This window comes from Camelus bactrianus, chromosome 15 (assembly GCF_048773025.1).
Source record: "Camelus bactrianus isolate YW-2024 breed Bactrian camel chromosome 15, ASM4877302v1, whole genome shotgun sequence".
Classification (NCBI taxonomy): Eukaryota; Metazoa; Chordata; class Mammalia; order Artiodactyla; family Camelidae; genus Camelus; species Camelus bactrianus.
The window spans coordinates 64,881,110-64,887,109 of NC_133553.1; the positions used below are offsets into that span (position 1 = coordinate 64,881,110).

At 42.0% G+C, this 6,000-nt stretch overlaps 1 protein-coding gene across 2 annotated transcripts in view; it reads right to left on the bottom strand.

Moving 5' to 3' along the window:
* The window catches only part of PAIP2B (poly(A) binding protein interacting protein 2B), a 36,275-nt gene extending 35,872 nt beyond the window's left edge, over window positions 1-403 (bottom strand). For both annotated transcript variants that reach the window (XM_074341287.1, XM_010963714.3), the window contains exon 1: window positions 216-403. The gene's annotated coding sequence lies outside the window, so the exon portion shown is untranslated. The remainder of the gene's footprint in view (window positions 1-215) is intronic.
* Between the last annotated feature and the right edge of the window lie 5,597 nt (window positions 404-6,000).

The window sequence follows — 6,000 nt, forward strand, 5'->3', positions numbered from 1 at the left end:
AGGGGCAGGGGCTGACCCCAGCGGACGCCCTTTCTCGCCGGCCGCCGCGACGTGGGACCCGCCGCCTTACCCTCCCCACGGGAGCTCGGGCAGGCGCGCGATGCCCCTCACAGCCCCGACGGCGGCGGAAAGGGAGGCGCAGGGCGGCCCCCAGAGCCGGGAGAGCGGCGCTTCCCGCGGGTCCCCTCCCCGGCAGCCCGGGCGCCCCTGCCCACCTGGGCTGTCCAGAAGCCTCTCCTCCAGACCGTACTCCGCCACTCCTCCGAGAACCTCAGCTGTAGCCGCAGAGGTCGCCGTCGTCAGAACAGTCTCGGCCTCCAGTACCAAAGCGTGAGCCACAGCACCCGAGGAGCGCCGTTACCACTCTCCAGGTTACCTCTTACTGAACACTGACTCCTCACCCCGCCCCGGAACCCAAGCCATTGGTTGCTGGGCACCGCCCCATTCGTCTATTGGGCGAAAGAGGACGCCGCTCAGTCACCTAGAAGGGCACGTGTGCTGTTTATTGGTCTAAATGTGAAGCAGTTCCCGCCCACTCCCGCAGAAGTTCCAGCGTCTGATTGGTATCAATGTCTGTCTTTTTGCTCCCTTCGGTCTTTCCCTTGGGGTGGAGCGCCTCCTTGCGAGAGACACCGGCTCTGATTGGCTGAAACAACGCTAAGGTAGTCCAGGATAGGCACTGGGCCAAGGATGCGTCTGGCCCCCACGTGGGGGAGGAGCTCAAAGCGCAGCACCTCTCGGTTTGTTTACACAAGCGCTTGCTCCCATTTCCTTCCATTGGCTGAGCCAGCAGCCACTCCCACCGGATTGCGCCACTCAGTCTAGCAAGGAGGGGCTTGGGGGCGGGTCTCAGTGGGATTTCCCCAGCTGTCAATTACCCAGGGAGGTGCTTTGAGCAAGGCCGGCTTGGTACCTGAAGCCGCCCTCCGTTGCGGAAATTCGGGAGTTGGGCTTGTAGGAGGGGCTGGAGGGAAGCAGAGGGACTCTGCCACATTTCTAGAGACAAATTTAGCTTCTTGGATTTTTTTTTTTAAATCCTTACTTCCTCATTGGATTTAGGGTGTCCAGTCTTTGCTTGCTAAGGACGTTGAATTTTATCCTTCAGAAAGTGGGATTTCTTTATAGAAGTCTTACTTTATACATCTTTGTGTCTCCCCACCTGTCATGTTAAATATGTACATAACACAAAGTGGAGGCTTACTAATTCATTGCAAAATGAGTGGATACATGATAAAAATGACAAGAATAGCTAAGTAAACTCATTAAATAACAGTAATTTAAATATATATGTAACATTAAATATAAGAATTAAGTAAATATATAAATAATTAAATTCATTCACTTAACAAATATTATTGAGCAGGTTATGATGCTCCAGACTCTGATCTAAGTTCTGGGTATATGATATGAATAACATAATAAAGATGCACCCAGGGTGCTTATTCACCAGCTGAGGAAACTGACAGTAAACAGGTAACCAAAAAATAAAATGTCATGTTTTGACTAAGCACTACAAAGAAAAATAAAGCAGGGTTAAGGAATGGTTGAAAGAATAGCTGTTTTTGATTTAAGTGTTTAAGAGCTGTTTGAAGAAGGATCATTGAACTGAGACGTGAATAATGTGAGGAGTGGGAAGTGGGTACCCTCTCCAGGGCCGTTAAGCTGCACAAGTCTAGAATCACTAGTCATATTGCTCCATGCATTTACAACTTGTGTTATTAGGTATATATCCTTTTAGGATTGTAAGCTTTATCTGACTAAATAGATCTTACAAGAAACACTTATCTCTTCTAGAAAACAAAAATCTGTCTCCAAGATGAATTCCCCATACCCTCCACTGCTTCTTTTCTTAAGGTGGCTTCATAAGTCCACAGCTTTGAAAAACAGGGTCTTCAGGTCAATGTGGTATTTTTGTGCAATCAGAAATACTCTTCAAACTGAAGATTTATTACCAGGATAGCAATGGGATGTGGGGAAGCATTGGTGGGCTCTTGGAAGGGTTGGTGTTACCTTCCTAGCTCTGACACTGTCTCATAACTTAATGACTGGATATCACCAATAATAAAGAGAAAATCTTAAAAGCAGACAGAGAAAAAAAGATATATACATTTTGGGGGAGGAAGTAAGAATTACATCGGACTTATAGGAAACTATGGAAGCCAAAAAACAATGAAGGAGGGAGGCAGCCTTGTGGGTACCTGGTGGTAGTATGCAGACTAGATGGGAGTTCGAAGGGACAGAAAGGAGACAACAACCCATCATGGAGTTACAGGGGATGGTGTCAGTTAGAGAGAGGGAGACAAGAGGAGTCCACTAACCCTCCCCGACATCCCACTGCTCCCCTGATGATAAATCTTCAACCTTAAAGGATATCTCTTTTATTTTTACTGTGGTAAATTACACATAACAATTTTTACTATTTTAACCATTTTAAGGCTACAGTTCAGTGGCATTAAGTATATTCATATTATTGTGCAACTATCACCACTATCCATCTCCAGAATGATTTCATCATCCCAAACTGAAATTCCATACCCATTAAACAATAACTTTCCTTCCCTCATCCCCTGGAAATTACTATTCTACTTTCTGTCTTTATGAATTTGACTACTATGGATACCTCATATAGGTGGAATCATATAATATTTGTCCTTTTGTGCCTGGCTTATTTCACTAGGCATAATGTAGTCAAGGTTCACCCATGTTTTAACAGTATAGCATGAATCACAATTTTATTCCTTTTTAAATCTGACCAGTATTCAATTGCATATATATATATATAAATATGCCACCTTTTGTTTATCCATTCATCTGCCAATAGAATTTGAGTATTGTGAGTAATGCTATGGTTGTGCAAATATTTGTTCAAGTCCTTGCTTTCAGTCCTTTTGGGTATATACCCAGAAGCAGAATTGTTGGATCACATGGTAATTCTATGTTTAATTTTTAGAGGAACTGCTGTTTTCCACAGCAGCTACACCATCTTATATTCCCACCAGCAGTGCACAGGAGTTCCAACTTCACATCGTTGCCAACATTTGCTATTTTCTGCGCTTTAAAAAAAATCTATTCTTATGAATGTGAAGTGGTATCTCATTATGGTTTTGATTTGGATTGTCCTAGTTATTAGTGACGTTGAGCATCATTTCATGTGCTTTTTGGACATTTGTATATCTTCTTTGGAGAAATATATATACAAGCCCTTTGCACATTTTAAAATTAGTTTTTTTTTTTTTTGGTTTGCTTTTGAATTGTACAAATCCTGTATATATATCTGGATAGTAATCTTTATCAGACGTATGATTTGCAAATATTTTCTTCCATTCTGTGGCTTGCCTTTTCTCTGTGGATAGCATCCTTTGATACTTGAAGAGTATTTCTGATTGTGCAAGAACACCATGTGGATCTGAAGGCTCTGTTTTCCAAAGCTATGAGATCATGTAAGCCCATCTCTCACCATGCACCTGAAGGCCACCTTAGGAAAAGAAACTGTGGAGGATACAGTGGAGGCTATCATGCAGACAGGCAATTTTTTTTTCTGAAGGAGCTATGCATTTCTTGTAGGTTCTATTTAAATGACTTAATCAGATAAAACTTTAAATCAGAGTGGATATCCATTTTTTTTCCTCTCCCTTCACAACCCAGAGAGGTTTCTGGGAGAAAACTAGATCAGCTAGAGAACTAAAGTAAAGAAGTTACTGTGCACACCAGCTGCATCTTAGACCAGCTGCAGTGAGCCACCTGAGGCCATCCTGGATATCTTCTGGGGCTCCAAGAAGCAATTGTCAAGAATATGTGGCCCCTTGAGCCCTGTGCTGGGCTCAAGCGGAGGAACTCTTTGCCTCTCTCCTCAAGATAGTTATTCTATCCATTCATTCTAGAGATGGGGAGGACTTCTACACCAATCCTGGGGAATTTCCTCTCCAACACTGCCTGTCGGGTTTCATCCTCCCATCATTCACTCAGCCATGGCCTGACCAGTGTAGGTAGCCAGGCTTATACTCCCTTAGGCAAATGATCTTCCTTTAGGGGCACTGATTAGCCCAGGGTAAAAGACATACAGATATTGGCATTTGGAGATCCTGAAAAAAAATGTTTGGGTCTTACTTTATTCCTTATGGAGAGATCAAACCCCATTACACACAGTTATCTTTACAGCATCTCATTCTATAACATGAAGAGTCAATGATTACCAGACTATCAAGGAAAAGCCTCTAACATAAAAGTCAAAGGTCAAAATAAACAAACAGAAAAAATTAAACTCAGTAGAAATAGAGACAATATAAGAAGCCAAAAAAAAAAAGAAAGAAAAAAAATGAACAAACAAAAAACCCTGTAATTAATATCCTTTAAGGGTAAGACATTTCATCACCAATTGAGAACAAAATGCTACTTTAATAAAAGAAGCATTTAGAGAATAAGAAAGACTTTTCAGAAACTAAAAATGTAAAACTCTTTGGGGGAGGGTATAGCTCAAGTGGTAGAGTGCATGCCTAGCATGCATGACGTCATGGGTTCAATCCCCAGTACCTCCCCTAAAAATAAACAAGTAAGTAAAACTAATTATGTCCCCTCCAACAAAAATAAATAAATAAATAACTCTTCAAAATTCAGTGTTTTATTTTGCTCTCCCATATAATAAGCCTGAAAGTAAGAAACCCAGTGCTTCCACATCGTAGGCAGCAGACAGGAGTAAGAAGAGTATGTTTCTTCTCTTTAAGAGACTTCAAGGAGACGTTTCACTCATCATTGTCCTTCCCATTCTGCTGCTCAGAACTTAGTCAGATGGATATACCTCACTGCAAAGAAGGCTGGAAAATGAGCTGTTCAGTCTGGATCTCCAAGTAGCTATTAAAAAAAAAGAAACAAGGATTCTACTATTAATTAACAACGAGAGACTAGATATAAAGGCTGCAGAAGAGCACGAAGATAAAGTTGATGAAATGGCCCATAAAGCGAAATAAAAAGAAAGTGGGATAGAAAACAGTAGACAAAATGTAGGAAACGTTCTAGAAGTAGAGGACAGAGGGAGGGGTATAAATTCAACAATACCAGAAACATAGCTTATAGCTAAAATCGTCTGAGTCTCTTAACTGAGAGAACTCAACAAGTGCCCAAATCTTTGAAGAAAAATGGTTCCCACCAGTAATAACTGATATTTGTTGAATTTTTACTATGGGCCAGACACTTTATAAGTATTAACCCACTTCATCTCTAACAGAACAGTATGAATACTGCAATTATTCCCATTTACAAACAGATAAACTCAGGTAGGGAAAGGGTATGGAATTTACCTAAGATCATTCAGCTAGTAAGTGGTGAAGCTGTGTTGTGGTCTCTTTGCAGATGAGGAACGGATTCGGATGTCAACACTAGTGATACCACATATGTACCAAGAAGGCATGAAGAGGTCTATTATGCACATGATGAGGTCTTCCATGCCCCAGGCTCCCAAGGAGGTCAGAAAATATCTTGACAGAGGCAGGAGGGATGACTAGCTTTGGCTCCAATTGCAGTTAGTGAGTAGGGGTGTGGTTAAGAGTTTTCATGTACAGACATGGTTGCATGGTTTGAACTTCCCAAAGGAGGGGCCATGGGGCTTATGGTTTTGCCTACATGCAGAGGAAGAGAAGTGGGAGGGGTGGGGACTGAAATCTGTCAGCATTCAAATGTAAAAAATGAATAGAGATAAGGAGGAGATCCTAAGAGTTCCCAGAAAGAAATAGGTCACACAAAAAAAATCAGGAATCAAGAAACTCAGACTTTCCATAGGTAACATAGAAGGACAGAGCCAGGGGAATGATACATTCAAAATCATGCAGGAAATTATTTCTAATCTAGATGTCTTAGTCTGTTCGTGCAGCTGTTACAAAATAAACTGGATGGCTTAAAAACAACAGAAATCTATTTCTTGTAATTCTGGAGGCCAAGAAGACCGAGATCAAAGTGCCAGCAGATTCAGTGTCTGGGAAGGGTCGGCTTCCAGGTTCAGAGATGGCA